Here is a 19277-nt window from a genome sequence, read left to right on the forward strand (position 1 = left end):
TTTTGCACATATATTTGGCCAGCCAAATCAACTCCAGATATCAGAAAGTGACAAATTTCACAGCTACATTATCCCACCTTACTTTTGCATTGAGATGACCTCTCTTTCTTAAAATTAAAAAAGAAAAAAAACCTTTGGGCAAAAAGCCATAGCTTTTATTATTATTATTATTATTATTATTATTTTGTTATAGAGCAGAGAGAGAGACAGATAGAGGGGCAGATAGGGACAGACAAGCAGGAAAGGAGAGACATGAGAAGCATCAATTCTTTGTTGCAGCTCCTTAGTCTCCTTAGTTGTTCATTGATTACTTTCTCATATGTGCCTTGACCGGGGCAGGGCGGGGGGCTACAGCAGAACGATTGACCCCTTGTACATGCCAGTGACTTTGGGCTCAAGCCATCGACCATGAGGTCATTTCTATGATTCCACACTCAAGCTAGCAACCCCCATGCTCAAGCTGGTAAGCCCTTGCTCAAGCCAGATGAGCCTGTGCTCAAGCTGGCAACCTTGGGGTTTTGAACCTGGGCCTCTGCTTCCCAGTCCAATGCTCTATCCACTGCAGCAACTCCTGGTCAGGTGCTTTTATTATTATTTTTTTAAATCCTACAATGTGCCTGGCAATATAGGAATCTTAACTCATTTATTCCTTATAACAAGTCCATGATATAGTTACCATTATTATCCCTATCTTCTTGATGAGGAAACAGGCTCAGCGATGAATAATTTGATTAAGAATTGTGAATTTGAGGATCCAGAATTTGAACCCCTGATGCATGCTCTCAATCACAATGAATGAGGAGCAAGTTGTACTGAAAGTGAGGAACAGGAAAAGAATGTGTTTCTATCTCCATGAGGGAGGAGCCCAGGTTTGGGTAGGGTCAGATGGAAGACTTTCTAGTGGGACATAGGAGATTCAGCAGGACTATTCCTGGGGAGACTATAAAGAGAATTAAAGTTTTGTGAGGGAAGCAGGGAAAGAAAAACAAAACATTGAATTTTTCTCTATGAAATTAACCAGCATTTTCACTTCTTTTAAATTTAAGAAACACTTTTCTCTGTGTTGTCTCATATAGTTCTCATGACAGCCACGTGGGTTATTTCTCCTATTTGAGAAATTAAAAAGTAGACTCGGATAGATTATAACCGACTTGCCCATGGTAGCAAGTGGGAAGGTTATGAAGACCAACAAACCATTTATTTACTCAATAAATATTTATTGAGCACTTACTATGTACTAAGCACTATTTTAGGTGGTAGTTATATAGCAGTGAACAAGACAGATAAAATTCTTTCTCCTTCTGAAGCTTACAAGGTACATTATCTATGATTTATTTCTTTTCAATTATTCTCTGTAAAGTAATGTATATTGGCTTTGGTTTGCAACGTTGGCTGTGTTTTAGAATCATCTGTCACACTTTGAAAAACACTGATGTCTGGATCCCACTCCATACTAGTTAAATGAGACTCTCTGTGGGTAAAGTCCAGATACTGGAGTGTGTGTGTGTGTGTGTTTTGTGTGTGTGTGTATTTTAAACTTGCTCCAGAGGATTTTAGGAATTTTAGTGTGCAGTCAGGCTAAAACCCCAGAGCACTGGTTTGTAAAAGTGGTTCTCAACCTTGGCTTCTCATTAGAATCACCTTGAGAACTGAAAAAAATATATATACCAATGTCTGGGCTTCACCTGTGAGATAAATTAAATTAGAATCTGTACTGTTGTATCCAGAGATTTGTAGTTTAATATATGCCTCTTCTAAAGGTGCTATGGAGTTCAGAAAGAGAGGTTGGGTGAAGCACTTGAGACAAAGAACACTTGGTCCCATCAGACAGTTTCCTTCACCTCTCAAGCATATGGATCACTGGTTTTTTATTCTTGCAAAGAATATTTATTGAACACCTATCATATTGCTGGTAAGTCCCTTCCTTTACTCAGCTCCTGATTCCTCCTCTGTGTGACAAACTTGATTATCTTTAGGTTTACTGCAGCTCAGTCTACAAGTCGTCCCTCGCCATATCGTGGTTCACTTTTCATAGTCTCACTGTATCGCGGATTTTAAAATTGTATATATCTAATTTTGTATCGCAGATTTTTTGCTACATCGTGGAACTTTGTAGTATATAGGTATTTATATATATTTATTATTTTAATTGTTTTTCTGGTAAAATAAGCAAAATAGATGTGGGAAAGGTTAATAACAGTGTTGGAAAGTTTATGAGAGTGTGCGGAGGGTTTATAAAGCCTTAAAATATATATAAATAATAAACTAAATATAAGGTCGCTACTTAGCTAATTTATGCCTATTGCAGGGGGTTCTGGAACCTAACCCCCACGATAGACGAGGGACCACTGTATATTTCTACAAGGGACATTTGAACTACGAATGTTAATGGTTCAGAAGACTCATTCTTGGATACCTGGGTTAAATTACATTGCTCACAAAAATTAGGTGGCCAGGGAACGTGCAGATACTCCGGTACTTTCAGACTTTTGTATAGTGCATTTTCACCAATGAAACAAGTTGGTTTTGTATCTCATTTGCATAGTCAAACAACTTTCTTTGATTTGTTTGCTTTTCTGATGTTCTTGTTTAATAAAAAAACAAATGCTTCTTTTTTTATTGCTTCATATTCATTTTGAAATATCCCCTAATTTTTGTGAGCAGTATATATGTCCTTTTGACAGTAGTGTATGTTGCATCTAAGAGATAGAAATTCATGAAAATCCAATAATGTGCAGGTGAGTCCTTTTATCATATTAAGCAATCTGTCCGCAGGGAACATATGGGCTCTTCTTCCTTCATCTCATTCACCTTTTTTCTGACCAAAGATTATTATTTTTAAATGCAGTAGATAGGGTAGATAGACATTCAGAAGGAAAAAATTGTACTGAAATACAGTTTAAAATGGTTTTTAAAAATTATAATATGGTAAGATATGTGCTTCTTTGATAACATATTTTAATTTACAAGATATAACAGTGGGTCTAATAATTATTGTAATTTGAGTGAGTATAAGTGAAATTTTGAGATACTTGTGAAAACTGTCATATGATATGCAAATCTATAATTTCTAGTATTAATAAAGTTTAAAGTACTGTTAACACTTCTGTAGTTTGTTGCCTACATTCACCATTTCATTTAGAGGTTAGTGAAAATAGAGGTAATTTTTTTTCACGGGCCTCCTGAACTCTCCTCATGTAACTCTTGAGGGTCTGTGGACCTCTGGTTAAGAATCCCTGACTTAAGGCAAAGGCGATGCTGGAGAACCAACCTACTGTGGATCTTAATTTTGCTCTAGGAATTGACTCTGAGGAGAGACTTAATCATCCTGAAACTTAAGATTGTAAGTGTATTGAGACAGACATGTGGGTGAATGCCATTAGTGCTACTCTCCAAACAGTTCTGGTTTTCCTTCTTCCAGGCACATGAAAGGACTGTACCTTCTCACTCCCTTGAAGTGAGGTGTGGCCATGTGACTTCCCTGGGCCAGTGAAATACAGTATGTCATTCTCCTGCTCTGAAGCCTCTTGGGGTTCTCATCATGCTCAGGATAGATTCCACATTCCTTACTATGATCTTCAAGGCTGTCTGTCTTGCCAACCTCTCTGACTTTGGCTCCTACTACTTTCACCCTGGCCCACTTCAGCTGAACCAGTCCCATTTCTGTTCCTCAGCAAGCTCATTCATGCTTCAGGATCCTTGCACACGCTATTCCTTCTGGTTGAAACACTTACCTCTCCTCCCCCAAATCTTAGTATGACAAGCTCATTCTTTTTTTTTTTTTTTTTTTTCTTGCATTTTTCCAAAGCTGGAAACGGAGAGAGACAGTCAAACAGACGCCCAACCGGGATCCACCCGGCACGCCCACCAGGGGGCGACGCTCTGCCCACCAGGGGGCGATGTTCTGCCCCTCCAGGCCATCGCCCTGTCGCGACCAGAGCCATTCTAGCGCCTGGGGCAGAGGCCAAGGAGCCATCCCCAGTGCCCGGGCCATCTTTGCTCCAATGGAGCCTCGCTGCGGGAGGGGAAGAGAGAGACAGAGAGGAAGGAGAGGAGGAGGGGTGGAGAAGCAGATAGGCGCTTCTCCTGTGTGCCCTGGTCGGGAATCGAACCTGGGACCCCTGTACGCCAGGCCGACGCTCTACCACTGAGCCAACCGGCCAGGGCCGACAAGCTCATTCTTGACCTTTAGATCTCACCTTCCATTTTAAGACCTTTAACTTCACTGAGAAATAATTCACATACCATACAATTCCCTTATTTAAAATGTGTAGTTCAGCAGCTTTTAGTATATTCATGGAGTTGTGCAACCATCACCACAATCAATTCTGGAACATTTTCATTACCACTAAAAGAAATCCTGCTTCTTGTAACCATAACTTCTTAATTCCCATCCCCCAACCAGTTCATGATAACCACTAATCCATTTTCTGTTACTAGAGATTTTTCTATTCTGAAAATTTCATATATATGGAGTCATACAATATATAGCTTTTTGTGTCTGGCTTCCTTCACTTAGCATGATGTTTTCAACATTTATCCATATTGTAGCATGTATCAACATTTCATTCTCTTGTATGACTATACCACAGTTTATCTATTCACACACTGAAAGACATTTGGATTATCTTTTGGCTGTTATGAATAATATTTTTATGAACATTCATTTTTTATTTTTTATTTTTGAGAGAAAGTCAGGGGGAGAGAAAGAGACAGGAACGCTGAGCATCTTCTGTATGTGTCTTGACTGGGAAATCAAACCAGCAACCTTTGCGCTCCGGGAGGATGCTCCAGAGCTATCCGGGCAGGGCTTAACTTTTATTGATTTTTAGAGAGACAGAGAGAGGAAGGAAGAGAGAAGAGAGGGGGAGGAGAGGCATTTGTTGTTCCACTCAATTGTGCATTTTTTGATTTCTCCTCATGTGTGCCCTTACTGGGAATCAAACCCACAACTTCATTGTTTCGGGAGGACACCCTTAACCAACTGAGCTAACCAGCTAGGGCATATTCATTTTCAAATTTTTGTGTAAATGTGCTTTCATTTGTCTTGGGAATAAATCTAGGGGTGGAATTGCTGGGTCATATGCAAACTCTATGTTTTGTCTTTGGAGGAACTACCAGACTGTTTTGCACAGAAGACGCACTGTTTTACATTCTTATCAATAACGCATGAAAGTCCCAATTTCTCTACACCCTTGATATTTTTCCACACCCAGTTTCTCTACATCTTTGTTATTTATTAAAATGGAAAATTTTAATTTTTTTTACTGTAACCATTCTAGTGAGTGTGAAGACATACCTGATTGTGGCTTTGATTTGCATTTTTTCTAATAACTAATGATGTTGAGTATCTTTTCATGTGCTTAGTGGCCATTGTATATAATTTTGAAGAAACTTCTATTCAAGTGTTTTTTGCCCATTTTAGAATTGGATTGTTTGTTATTTTCTTGCAAAGTTGTATAGTTCTTTGTGTATTCTGGATATTAATCCCTTGTCAGACATATGGTTTCTAAATATTTTTCTCATTCTGTGGGTTGTTTTTTTATTTTCTTTCTTTTTTGAGGCTGAGAAATTCTACTTTATTTTTTGTATTAAAATACTTTTTATTTAATTAATTGTGTTTACATAGATTCTGCTTTTTTATTTTCTTGATAGTGCTCTTTAATGCCTAAAAGTTTTTAATTTTGATAATGCCAAATTTATATATTTTTTCTTCAGTTAGTTATCCTTTTGGTATTCTATTAAAAATACTTATATAATCCAAAGACACTCAGATTTACGTTTGTATTTTCTTCTAAGAATTTTATATTTCAGCTTTTACATTTATGTCTTTGATCCATTTTGAATTGTCTTTTTTATATGGTATGAAGTAATGGCCTGATTTCATTCTTTTGCAAGTAGATGCCAGTTGTCCCAGCATTTTCCAATGAAGAAATTATTCTTTCCCCAATGAATGTTATTAGCACCCTTGTCAAAAATCAATTGACCATAGATGTATGGATTTATTTCTGGACTCTTAGTTCTATTCTACTGATCTATATGCGTGTCCCTAAGCCAGTACTGCACTGTTTTGATCAGCATACCTTTGCAATATGTTTTGAAAGTGGCAAGTATTATTCCTCTAACTTTGTTTTTCATTTTCAAGATTGTTTTGGCTATACTAGTTCCCTTGGGTATCCACATGAATGTTCAGATCAACTTGTGTATTTCTGCAACACCGATTTTGTTTTGCACGTTCTTTACTCTTTATCAAGGATATCTATATCATTTATTTATTTAACAAGTATTTTAAAAATATTTTTAAATTTATTGATTGATTGTAGAGAGAGAGGAAAGGGGGGAGAGATATCAATTTTGTTGTTCAACTTATTTATACATTCATTGGTTGATTCTTGTATGTGCTCTGACCTGGGATCAAAATCACAACGTTGGCATATTGGAATGACACTCTAACCAACTGAGTTACCTTGGCAGGGCCATTCAGTAACTACTGATTGAGTGCTTACCATGTTCCAGACACTGTGTCAGATGCTTGAAGACAATATGGTGAACAAAGATAGCCATGGCCTTTGCCTTCATGGAGCTAAGAATCTAGTAGGAGAAGCAGACATTAATTAAATAATCACAAAAGTTAATTTAAAATAAGTAATAAAAAGAATTAACCTAGTCTCAAGAGACTGAAAATCTTGCTTGGAGAAATTAAGAATTGAGAAGGTGCCTGTTGCTGGAGGAGGTTTGGGAGGAATATTCCAGGAAGTAAGAACACAATGTGCAAAAGCTCAGTGGCAGGAAGGAGCATGGTGAATTCCAGGAATTACAAGGAGGCAACTGTGGTGATGCACAAGGGAACCAAAAAAGAGCAACACTAAATGAGAGAGAGCTGTGTGAGGGTGATCAAACCCCCAGGGTCTTGCGTGCTGTGGAAGAAGTCCTAAGATTTCATCCTAAGAACATCATGAAGCCACCAAAGCAGAGAAGTGGCTCTGCTTCAAAAACATGATTTGATTTTGATTTCAAAATGTTCATGGTGGCTGCTGTATATAGAACATGGACTGGAGGGGGATGAGCCATAGCAGAGTTAGTTAGGAAATTATTACTGTTGTCAAGGGAAAAAAATGACAGTGGTTTTGAAGAGGGCGATGATGGCAACTCTGGAGAAAAAGTGGACAGATTCACACATGCAAAAGAAAGTGAAGAGGTTGTAGAGACAGCCTTCAGTTAGTGAAGACACAGGGTTTCTGGCCTAAGTGACAGTTTTAAGAGGGGTGGTCTTCATCAAGATAAAGCAGTGGAGCATGGGCAGTTTCAGGAAGGGAGAAATCAGTGTTACTGAGTTTTATGTGGCTTGCCAATGTCATGAAGTTATTTTATCCTAACTCCGAATCATCCCTGTGAAAAAGGTATAGAATTCATGTCCTCATTTTGCAGATGAAGGAACTGAGTACCAGAGAGGTTATCATGGCTTGCCAGTGGAAAAGCCAGGTCAGAATCTCATTATTCTAAAAACAACCCCGTAGTCTTTGATTTTTGTGACACCAGAGCTGACTCTCTAGAAAGGTCCATCCCAAATAGTATCATATAATCAGAGAAGATCAATGCTAGGACCTTTCCCCCACACAGTTTCCCAAACCTCAAAGCCTGTGATTCCAAGAAAGTCTTGACTTCTTTTCTACAAGCTTTCATCCTCACTGCATTGTGAGCAAGCCCTTCCAGCAGTGTTTAGAACTCCCAAGTGCCTGATGCTTTTACCCAGATTTGTTATCTCTGCACAGAGAGCTGAACTGCCTACTTTCCCAGTGAGGATCACCCTGTCCACAAGTATTCTTGCTTCTCTCCTGTCATATATTGGTTCCAGAGGTAGGCAAGTGTAATTTGTCAGTGGTCAATGTATAGAAAGTTAAAATGGTGAGATATTGAGCCAGAAGATGTTATGACCAAAAAATTAACAATGGATGCCAAGTCAAGGTGTAGTCTTTTTTTTTTTTTTCCATTTCAAGTAGAGGAGTGTGAGGAGAAAAAAACTAAACAGGTGGCAGGAAATGGTTGGAATGAGAAACCAGGAGAAAAGAAGAGAAAATACAGTTGGTTAAAAAGGTAAGTTGGGGAGGAGTCATCTTCTGTTTCAAATCAGGCCTCTGATATTTACTAGCTGTATGATTTTGGCAAGTTACTTAAAGTTTCTAAGTGAAGGTAAAATAGTATTAACTTTATGAATATTATGGAGAGAGCATGCATGTAATGATGTAACGTACTTGCCATAGTGCCTGGCACATGAGAAAAACCCTAGATAACTGTCAACTGTTATCATGATCATACAATCTCTTTCTCATCTCTCCCGCCTTTACTTCCCCTGGCTGTTACCAAGCTGATTCACTCTGGACAGTTTGGTTCACTCTAACTTCCATGGAGCCAGTCCTGGCTGAAGCAGGGATTATCCCATCAGCTTTAGGAGACCCAGGAGGTGGAGAACTTGTGACAACAACTGAGGACTACATTGGTCCCTGGATCCTCTTACTGCCAATTTGATCTGAAATCAAGCACCTTTAAGAGTAACTCTTGGAGATCTACATCGCATCTAAGTTGTTTCCTCTTCCCTTTCTCTCTTTCTCCCTTCCCTGATACCCACCCCCCATGTTGATTCTTACTCCCATATTCTATGCAGTCATCCTGTTTTCTACTCTAGCTGCCCCCTCCCCAGGTCCAAAGTCTTGTCCTTTATCCTGGTTTCAGTACAGATTGCTTGATTGTTGATTCAGTCTGGTTGCTGGACTTCATTAATATGATGCCCCTGCTTAAGCCGTACACAATCAGGCCTGTTCATGGTACCCTCGGAGCATTGTGTCTCATTCAGCCAAATCCCCTCTTCTAGAACAGTGGTTAAGAGGAACAGTGGTTAAGAGAATCCTTTGGGGTCTCAGATTTCTTTAGGAATAAGTTCAAGCCATAATGCCTGCTTCCCAAATATGCATAAATTCAATGTATCAATCAGGGTAGGCTAAGTTATACTGCAATAACAGACCGTATCAGATTCTTACTCATGGGGACTTCCCAAATTGAATCCAGTAGAGAGCATTCTGTTCTTCATCATACTCACTCTGTGATCCAGGTTGGTAGAGGTTCCATTTTGAACACGTGCTTTTATAAGGTCAACTGCAAGACAAAAAAGGGTTTATGATCTATGTTTTTGAACAATGGCCTTAACTACGGTGTAGAAAATAGACAGTGGGGCAACAAGGGCAAAAAGCAGGGACACCTTTGAAGAGGCTTGGTATGGGTCAGAGAAGATGGTGACTGGAACACATTGATGGCAGTGGAGGTGGGGAGAAGTGGGCAGATTTGGGATATATTTTGGGGTAAAGCAGGCAAAATTTTCTAATAGACTGAAGGTGGAGAGTAAGGAGAAAAGAGGATGACTGCTAGGTGTTTGGCTTGAGCACATGGGTGGATAGTATCTATTCTTAACTGGTATTGAAATCACAGAATCCTTGGATGTGTCAACACTTACCTCAGTGACAATTGAAAGGAAACTCTATGTGGAGTTCTTTCCTTTCCTGCTATTTTGTAAAGATTTAACTGGCTGGACGTTGTTTTAGTTTTCAGGAGCTCTTTGATAATGGACACACATGCCTATACGCACTCCCCCCACACACACATTCACAAACACACACACACATCACACACTACATATGCCACTGTGGAAGTTTCTTTTGGACCTCACCTAGCAGTAGTCCTGGGGGGGGCAATGGAGGGTTCTTCAGGGTCTCTAAGATGTATCCCTGTCAAACTTTTTGTTTCTGATAGGAATGAACATTTTCCTAATGAGTTTTAGTTCAAAATAATAACAATAGCTGCATGCTCTTGGGGCCTCATCTTAGATAGCAGCCCTCTTCTGTTTTGCTGCTGGGAGGAGGTCAGCAGCAACGAGTAACTGAGGGGGCCTGAAGGACCTTCTGCCTGTCAAAGTGGTTTTCAGCCTTTGGAAATATGTAAAGCATAGCAGTAGCATGTTTATTAAACCAATTGTATACAGTCCAAAGTAGCAGTTTGTGGTTAAGTATAATTGCTAACTAAATGCACAACCTATTGCCTGGGCAGCTCATTAGAGGAGAAAGCAGTCGGGGAAAACTGGAAATAAAATAAATGAGTCTGGCCACTGACCGGTTGGTTCCAGGCAGAGTCAGTCCTGACTGAAGTGCACTTCAGAGCTCAGTGTTTCCAAGGCCTCAGGACAGGAGTTTGCATCAGTGATGGAAACAGATACTAATAGGCTCAACTCAGATGCTGGTTGCTAAACTTTTTCTCCCAAAAGGCCAACAAGGCAGCCCTTCTGGCTACGTGCTTGAGGGCAAGTGGGATAAAAGGGGGACGTGAAGCAGGGAGTGGTGAGCCTTGGCTTTTACAGCCTTTACTGAAAAGCAGCCTCCTTGTTAGGAAAAGCCTAGTGGATTTTCAAGAGGCTACAGGCTTCTCATAAGTAAGAACTAAGTTTTCTATGAAAGAAGAGAGTCTCCCTTCTGCCCAGAAAAGAAAAAATGCATGAGGTTTACTGTCTGTTTACCGCCTAGAAATTCTGAAGCCAGGTGTCACTATGAGTTTTTTACAGAGGTAAAGATGTTGTGGTTATATACAGCTTCTATGAGGTAGGCATCATTACTCATTTTTTTAAATGGAAAAATGGAGAGAGAGGAAGAAAAATAGAGAAAGTGATCTGCTTGAGGCCACACAGGTATTTGTACCAGTTATCTGAGCTGTGCTTTGAATCTGGGTTCTTAAGCTCTTAACGTGTGGTTACATGATGTTCTTCTCGGGCATAGTGAGAGGCAGACTGTGCTCCCAAAGCCTAGAGATGGGATCAGAGGCCTGGTTTTGTCCCTGCTCTGCCCTGCTCACTGTCAGTCATACTAGGGCCTAGGTGACCATCAGTGTTCTTTCCAGCCCTGGGAACCAGCAGGCCTCTGAATCCCTGGAGCTGTTTCCCACCCAGATATTTAGACACATAACCTCTAAGGAGGCCTCCAGCCTTGACATTCCATAGACCTGGGTGGGGCAAAGAGCCCAAGAGTTTTCAATGTGTGATGCATCAAGCCTTACGGAATCTCAGAGAGATGTTTCTAAGGCTGCCATGAACAGTTCTGATCCTGTCTTGAATAGTGGAGATCTACAGGTGATTTTGTTTCCAGAAAGGGCTGCTTTTTAAAACAAGCAAATAAAAATTTAAAGCCCATGTACTAGATGGTGAATGAGAGACAAGTTTGAATGAAAGTATCTACTGGTGGTGATAGTGGTATGTGTGTGTGATGGGGGGAATTTGGGTTAGAAGGAAAAAGAAGAAAATAAAAATAAGAGAAAAATGTGATTAAAGTTTTAATATGTGTCAGTTGCTATTTTGAAAAGAGAAAGGGAAGCAATGGCTGCTGAGTACCCACTGTGCCCTGGTATTTTTCTGCTGTGACCTCACTCATAGAATGCTTATAGCAACCCCTTCAGTTTTAAGTATTATTGTTATTATTTTAAAGATGAAGACACTAAGGCTCAGAAAGAAAATGACTTACCTAAGATCATATAGTAAGTAATTTGTGTTGCTAGGATTCAAAGCCGCCTCTGTTTGATCCTCAAACCCACACTCTCCTTATTAGAAGCTCCTTTTTAGAAGAAGGCCAAAGAGTTGCAGGTGGATGGACACCAGAGCCACACAGCACCTTCCTTTGGTGGCAGGTAGAGGACCTGGGAATGTTTGTGGAGAACCAAGAAGCAAGACTCATGTTCTTAGTAATTAAGGAACTCTCGAAACAGGGCTGTAGCCAGGGATAAAAAAATGAGGGAAAGAGAAATAAGCAGTTCCACTGATCTGGAGGGTCCGAGTTAGGCCACGAAGGGCCTGGCCTTGGACTTGGAGAAAAGGATTTGAAACCTCTTAGGACTTGTGTCCTTTACTAAATCAATTTAGACTCTTGGGCTATGTTCTTTATTTTGAAATTGCTGGCTGCATGCCAAGATCATCACACTTTGGTAAAGTATTTTACCCTTACTGTTTCTCCCTATTTATTTATTTATTCAGTTTAATAATACATATAACAAACATACAGGAGCCCACTGCTCAAAAACATGATTTAGGACATTGCTAAGAACTTATATTGACCAATGTGCTAAGTACATTTTTGCAGGCATTTTGACGTCTTTCTCTTCAGTGCTGTGGTTTTGGTTTCCTTTCTCTGGTAATAGAAGAGAAGACTTAGCTAACGTATTAGTTAGGATGAGCTAGGTTGTGCTGTGGTAACAGATAACCCAGGGTCTTAGTAGCTCTTAACAACAAAAGTTTATTCTTTGCATGATTATATTGAGTTAGCTGGGGGCTCTACTCCTTATCTTCTTACTTCATAACTCAGGTGGTCAGAGGAGTTACCATTTATTTTTTTTATTTAGAAAATTAAACAGGATGACATTGATCAGTAAGAGTACATAGGTTTCAGGTAAACATTTCTATAGCATTTGAACGGTTGATAATGTTGTATATCCATTACCCAAAGTAAAATCATTTTCCATCACCTTATATTTGTCCTTCTTTACACCCTTCCCCCCTAACCCACCCCACCCTCCCCCTTCCCAACATTCCCTTCCCTTTGGTAACCACTGCACTTTTATTTATGTCCATGAGCCTCAGTTTTATATCCCACTTATGTGTCAAATCATATAGTCTTTGGATTTTTCTGATTTACTTATTTTACTTAGTATAATGTTCTCAATGTCCATCCATGTTATAAATGACACTATGCCATTATTTCTTATGTCTGAGTAGTATTCCATTGTATATATGTAACACATCTTCTTTATCCAATCCTCTACCAAGGGACACTGGTTGTTTCCATGTCTTGGCCACTGAATAATGCTGCAATGAACATTGGGATGCATGTGTCTTTATGTACCAATGTTTTCGAGTTTTGGGGGTAGATAGCCAGTAGAGGAATTGCTGGGTCATATGGTAGTTCTGTTCTTAATTTTTTGAGGAACCACCATACTTTCTTCCATAACAGCTGTACCAGTTTACATTCCCACCAGTAGTGAATGAAGGTTTCTTTTTCTCCACAACCTCTCCAACACTTGTTATTACCTGTTTTGTTGAAAATAGCAGGTGTGGATGTGGTAACTCATTGTAGTTTTGATTTGCATTTTTCTAATAGTTAGCGAGGATGAGCACTTTTTCTTACATCTGTTGGCCATTTATACGTCTTCTTGGGAGAAGTGCCTGTTCAGGTCCTCTCCCCATTATTTAATTGGATTGCTTACTTGTTTGTTGTTGAGCTTTGTGAGTTCCTTATATATTTTGGATATTAACTAACCCCTTATCAGAGCTGTTGTTTGCAAATATCATCTCCCATTTAGTTGGCTCCCTGTTTGTTTTGTCAGCTTCTTTTGCTGTGCAGAAGCTTTTAAGTTTAATATAGTCCCATTCACTTATTTTTACCTTTACTTCCTTTGCCTTTGGGGTCAAATTCATAAATTGCTCTTTACAGACAAGGTCTATGAGTTTAGTACCTATGTTTTCTTCTATGTGATTTATTGTTTTAGCTCTTATATTTGGGTCTTTGATCCATTTTGAATTAATTTTTGTGTAGGGACACAAACTATAGTTAAGTTTCATTCTTTTGCATGTGGCTTTCCATTTTTCCCAGCATCATTTATTGAAGAGGTTTACTTTTCTCCATTGTGTGTTTTAGAGCCACCATTTCAAACTTTGCTGGTTACCATGGCAAAGGGAAAGAGAGCTTCACATTAGCATTAAAAAATTTCAACCTGGAGGTGATATACTTTACTTCTCTGCCATTGAAAAACTCATCATATGGTCCCACCCAACCATTATGGACCATAATGGGTTATCTGACCAAAAGGCACAGAGCTAGGAATATTGGGAGAAGAGTGCTAGTGACCATTACAGTCCACTTACCCACTGTGATATAACATATGGACATGACCTGCCTTTATCTGAGAAAGTTCTAGGAAAAAGGGATTTCATGAGCAGAGTTGAGGAAGCCCAGTTCAGTTTCACCCATCCTTGGTTCACATTTTATACGTTTAAGACAGCCTGCCTCATTCTGCATCCATTTCCCAACTAGAGTCCTTTTCTCCTTGGAAGTTCCAATTTTTCTCTACCCATTTCCATCTGTCTGTGTTTCATGGGCTCAAAGCCCAACAGGGCATTTGACCATAGATTCTGACTGGCGTAATGAGGTCTCACTTTTGGTTCTTCTCTTCCCATCCATGATTTTTCAGACAGTCAGGAAGTGTTGCTGCCTTCTCTGGAGTGTCACTTGAGTTGGCAATGGTGAGACTGAATTTTGTGCAAAGTGGTGAGAGGAGGAGATATAGGCTGGGTGAGTCATCATTGTTATTTCTGTTGCATCCTGATTGATTTCACAAGGCTATTAAAAGAGTTAGTAACTAAGACATAGCTAGACTGTAGTTCTAAATGCCAAGTAAAATTCATAATGCAAAGTAAGTCCAGGAAAAGGAGTAGGGAAGGCCCTACTTCTTTTGGCCCTACTTCTGAAAAGGAAAGACTGGCTTGATAGCTCAGGAAACACTTCCTTTGCTTCTGAGCACAGGATCTATGTCAGGTAAGTCTTGGCCTCTTGAGGATGCTTCTGCTTCTGTAGCCTGGAGAAAGGTGATGAAAAAGAGAGCTATGACATGGTCTATACCAGCACTTCTAAACCTGTGGGTCACGACCCCAGCGGGGGTCGAACGACCAAAACACAGGGGTCGCCTAAAGCCATCGGAAAATACATATTTATTATACAATACATTTTTAAATAAAATACGTATTTCCGATGGCTTTAGGCGACCCCTGTGTTTTGGTTATTCAACCCTCGCCGGGGTCGCGACCCACAGGTTGAGAGCCGCTGGTCTATACATATGTAACATTCACCAAACTATACCAGATTTAGGTGAGGCACAGAGGTGAGCAAGATAGACAATGTCCCTGGCCTCACAGAATTTATAGTCTATTAGGAGAAGAATATGGTTAAGAAAAGTGAGGTGCTGGCAAGGATGAATACAGGGTAATAAAGAGATGGCACCTGAGCTAGATGTAGAGAGTCAACTTAGTCTTCCTTAAAAAGTAGTCAGTCCCTCATCTAAATAGAGAACTGAAGGATAAGTAGGTGTGTGTTAGCCAAGTGAAGGCAGGTGGGAAGAAAGGAAGTTGCAAGAAGTTAAAAGGTTGAAGGAATGGGAAAATCTGTGCCTTGAGAGGCAAGCAGAGACTAGATCATGAAGGAGCATAAATGCATGTGGAGGGGCTTGGTTATTATCTTGAGAGTGGGAGGGAAGCTATGGGATGGTTTGCCATTTGGATTATACATGCCTTACAGAAGCATTGCTATAGAAGCAGCATGGAAAATGGGCTAGGGAGGGGTGAGATTGGAGGCTGGGAGTCTATGAGTACTAGTGATTTGGTTAAGATAGTTGTAATGTGGCTAGAGAGAAGTGAATGGATCTGAGGTACATTTAACCTGATAAACAGAATACTCAGATGTGGACAGTAAGGAAGTCAGGAGTCAACAATGATGCCCAAGTTTCTCACCTGAAGAAGTGATAGGAGTATAGTGTGATGGCTAAAAGCAGTGGCTCTGAAGCCAAACTGCCTGAGTTTAAATCCCAGGTCCGCCACTAATTGGTATTGTGACCTTGGACAAATTCCTTAACCTTTCTATGCTTCATTCAGTTTTCTTACCTGTAAAATGAGGTTGTTAATATTACCATCCTTATAATGATTGAGTAAACAATACATAAAGTGCTTTAAACTATGTCTGGGGTGTGAGAAATGTTCAGTAAACATTAGCTGTTATTATAGGCAAGAAGGAAGAGGAATAGGTTTCAAAAGAATAATGATGGGCTCAGTTCCTGGCATGCCAACTTTAGTTTGTCTATGGACCTCTCAAGTGGAAACTAGCTATATGAATCCATGGCTCAAGAGATATTTGGTCTAGACACATATATTTGAGATCCATCAGCTTATAGATTGTAATTGAAACCTTGGAGATTGTGCAGGGACAATTTATAGAGAAGAAAAGAAGGTTTAGCACAAGCCCTGAGAACCATCAACATTTGTGAGATGGACAGAAATGAAATGAGGAGGCTGAGCAGCAGCCAGAGGGGCAGGAGAAAAACCAGGGGAAGGGCACAGCATCACAGAAGCCAAGATGAGAGGATGTTTCAAGCTGGAGGCAGTGGCTGATGGTGATGTTTTGGAGAGACCAATGTAAGAGAAGATCTGAGAAACTACAATAGGATTTAGTTATGAGGAGATTGTTAGTGACAATAGCTTTAGTGGAGTGGTAGGACTGGATGTCAGACTACATTGAGTTGAAGAGTGAGAGTGAGGAAATAGAGATAGCAAGTGTAGACAGCTTTTTTTCAGAAGTTTATCTGTGAAAGGGAAGTGAGAACAGATGAGTGAGGGTTATGGCGGAAAGAAGGCATCCTTCAATGCTGATGGGGAGCAGGCTTACAGCAGAGAGGGACAGATGGGAGATACAGATGAGAGAGGGAATAATTGAGGCTTGTGGTCCCTGAGATGGCAGAAGGAGATTGAATGCACAGGAGGTCAGAATCAAGCAGGATACACGGGAATGAGGAAAGTATGGATGTGGTAAATGAGCTTGTAGATTTCCTTACTGCCTGGAGGCTTCTCTTTTTCTGTGAGAATTAGGTGAGGGGGATGTGACAAGACTAGAACTTTGTGAGTGATAGTGAAAGCCAGAGTTGCTCAGAGATCCTCTGGAGAGAATGGAAGAGAGAAACCAACAAAGACTGAAAGAAGGTTTGCCCAGTCATAGTGAAGCCCAGTGGAAGACAAGACCTTGAATCTATAATGCTTCCCACCTGCAATGTTGAGTATCTTCCCCAAGCAGTGCTTCCTAGGGTAGGAGCAGAAATGGTAGACATTTGTATTGATTTAAGGCTTGGGGATTTGCAAGATGGGTATAATGAATGGACAGTGGTGTTAGAAAGGTTAAGACACTGGTAAATTAAGATATTGGCAAATTACTGACTTGTAATTCCCTGGCTCTTTGATTCAGAAACTCTGGTTCCTGCTACCACCAATAATTTCCCTCTCTTCTTTACTCTATATCATAGTTTCTGCTTCAGTCAAGGCTCTTATACTGCCTCATGGCTTATGTCTTGCCTGTGTATATGCATGTGTGTGTGTGTGTGTGTGTGTCTGCTTCTGCCTCTTGTACCAATTGAGGACCTGCTCCATGTCTCATGTTCAGACTCCACAGGAGAGGCTATCTGAATAATTTCATTAGTCGTTATTTTCCATGTTTGGCATATAGCTCAGGCCACCCTCTACGCTGCTGGCCAACCTATAGATTTTCTGCCCAGAGTCAAGGATTTATGTTTGGTCTAGCCAGCTAATATTAACATTCCTCAGAAGATGCTGTGGGCAAGACACGCAGAATGGTTAAGAATTTGAGGTCTAGGTACTGACTACCTGCTTCTAGGCTGTGTAGTTTTGTTTTTCTTTGCTTCCAGGCCCTCTTCTTCAGCCATGCCCTGCCAGCTCCTCACTCAGGCCAAGAAGCATCCAGGTTTGATTCCCCTCTTTGTATTTATTGGAACTGGAGGTACTGGGGCAGCGCTGTATGTCTTGTGCCTGGCATTGTTCAATCCAGACATCTGTTGAAACAAAAAAGAATAACCCAGAACCCTGGTACAAACTGGGTCCCAATGAGCAATACAATTTCTACTCAGTGAATGTAGATTACAGCAAACTGAAGAAAAAACATCCAGACTTCTAATTGAAATACTTTACTATAAAGCTGCTTAGAATGAAGTTCTTCCAGAAGGCATCTGTACAAATTTCCATTTAACCAGGAAATATTTCCCCTTCAAATGCACGAAATCATGTTGGTGTATTGTGTTGGGGCTTACATTGACTAATAAATATTTGAAACTTGAAAAAGAAAGGGCTCTGGAAACAGACACGTAATGCTTGAATCCAGGCTATCCTACTTACTGTGTGACCTTGGGCATTTTACTTCATCTCTCTGATCCTAGTTTTCTCATTTTTGAAATGGGTTCAATAAGAGAACTTGCTTCATTAGGTCTTTGTGAGATGGAATGTTATATAATAATAATAAGACTTAGCACAATGCCAGACACACAGTTGTTTCCTGAAACAGTACTTACTACTACTGTTGTGATTATTTTACTATGAAGGCAGAAACTTAGGGCCTAATAGACTTTTGGACAAGACACTAGGGGGACAAAATTTGAATCCCACCACAATGGAATGAACACAATCTTCTTTCCTGCATATTTGCTCTTTACCATTTTCTGGTCTCTAACCTTCCCTCAGGGAATATTTGTCACCTTTTGAGCTCTAAAGGCCCAAAGCCTTTGGACTACTCAGTCTGCCATGGGCTGAAGACCAAGCTCCCAAGTCTGCTCATTGTCAGTTGGGGAGGAATCCTGGCATCTGATCTCCCTGGCCCAGGCCTTGTTTTCTGAGTCATGCTCCTCTTATGCTAAAGCCCAGCTCAGATTTGGAAGGGGGCTAGGAGGGTGGGGTGGGGTGAAGGGAGGCAAAGGAGGAGGAAGGCAGCAACTTCGCCTTTTCTTGAATTTGTTGGTAAGCTCAAGTTTTTATTTTTTATTTTTTTGGTTTTTTATTTTATTTATTTATTTTTTAGAGATATAGAGAGAGTCAGAGAGAGGGATAGATAGGGTCAGACAGACAGGAATGGAGAGAGATGAGAAGCATCAATCATCATTTTTCATTGTGACACCTTAGTTTTTGGTAAGCTCAAGTTTTAGGTATCTTTCCTTAGAGCTCTAGTGAGGGATTTTAGGTCCCACTGTGACCAGACTGTTATGGAGGGAATCACTTACCTGGTTCATGAAGCCCAAGATGCCTGGTATGTGAGCAACACTTTCCCAGGCATCATGACAATCAAGATATTTCCTCTGTTTCTCTACCCCCTAGTCTTTATCCAAATGAGTAATTTTTTTCTTAAAATTTTATTTTTCATTTACGGGTTATATTCAGTACTATCTTGTATTACTTTCAAATATACAGCATAGTGATAGACAATCATATACTTTATAAAATAGTTTCCTTAATATTTCAAGTACCCACTTGGCACTGTACATAGTTATTTCAATATAATTAAATATATTCCCTATGCTGTACTTTACATCCTTGTGATTATTTCGTAATTACCAATCTGTACTTCCTAATCCCTTTACCTATTTCACCAAGTCCTACAACCTCC

At 40.0% G+C, this 19277-nt stretch overlaps 1 protein-coding gene and 1 pseudogene across 1 annotated transcript in view; both read left to right on the forward strand.

Annotated features, from left to right (window-relative positions):
* The window catches only part of NHSL2 (NHS like 2), a 313489-nt gene that overhangs the window by 23224 nt on the left and 270988 nt on the right, over positions 1-19277 (forward strand). The window lies entirely within an intron of this gene.
* Positions 17552-17895, forward strand: LOC136317120 (cytochrome c oxidase subunit NDUFA4 pseudogene; annotated as a pseudogene).

Source organism: Saccopteryx bilineata, chromosome X, assembly GCF_036850765.1.
Source record: "Saccopteryx bilineata isolate mSacBil1 chromosome X, mSacBil1_pri_phased_curated, whole genome shotgun sequence".
In the NCBI taxonomy this organism is placed as follows: Eukaryota; Metazoa; Chordata; class Mammalia; order Chiroptera; family Emballonuridae; genus Saccopteryx; species Saccopteryx bilineata.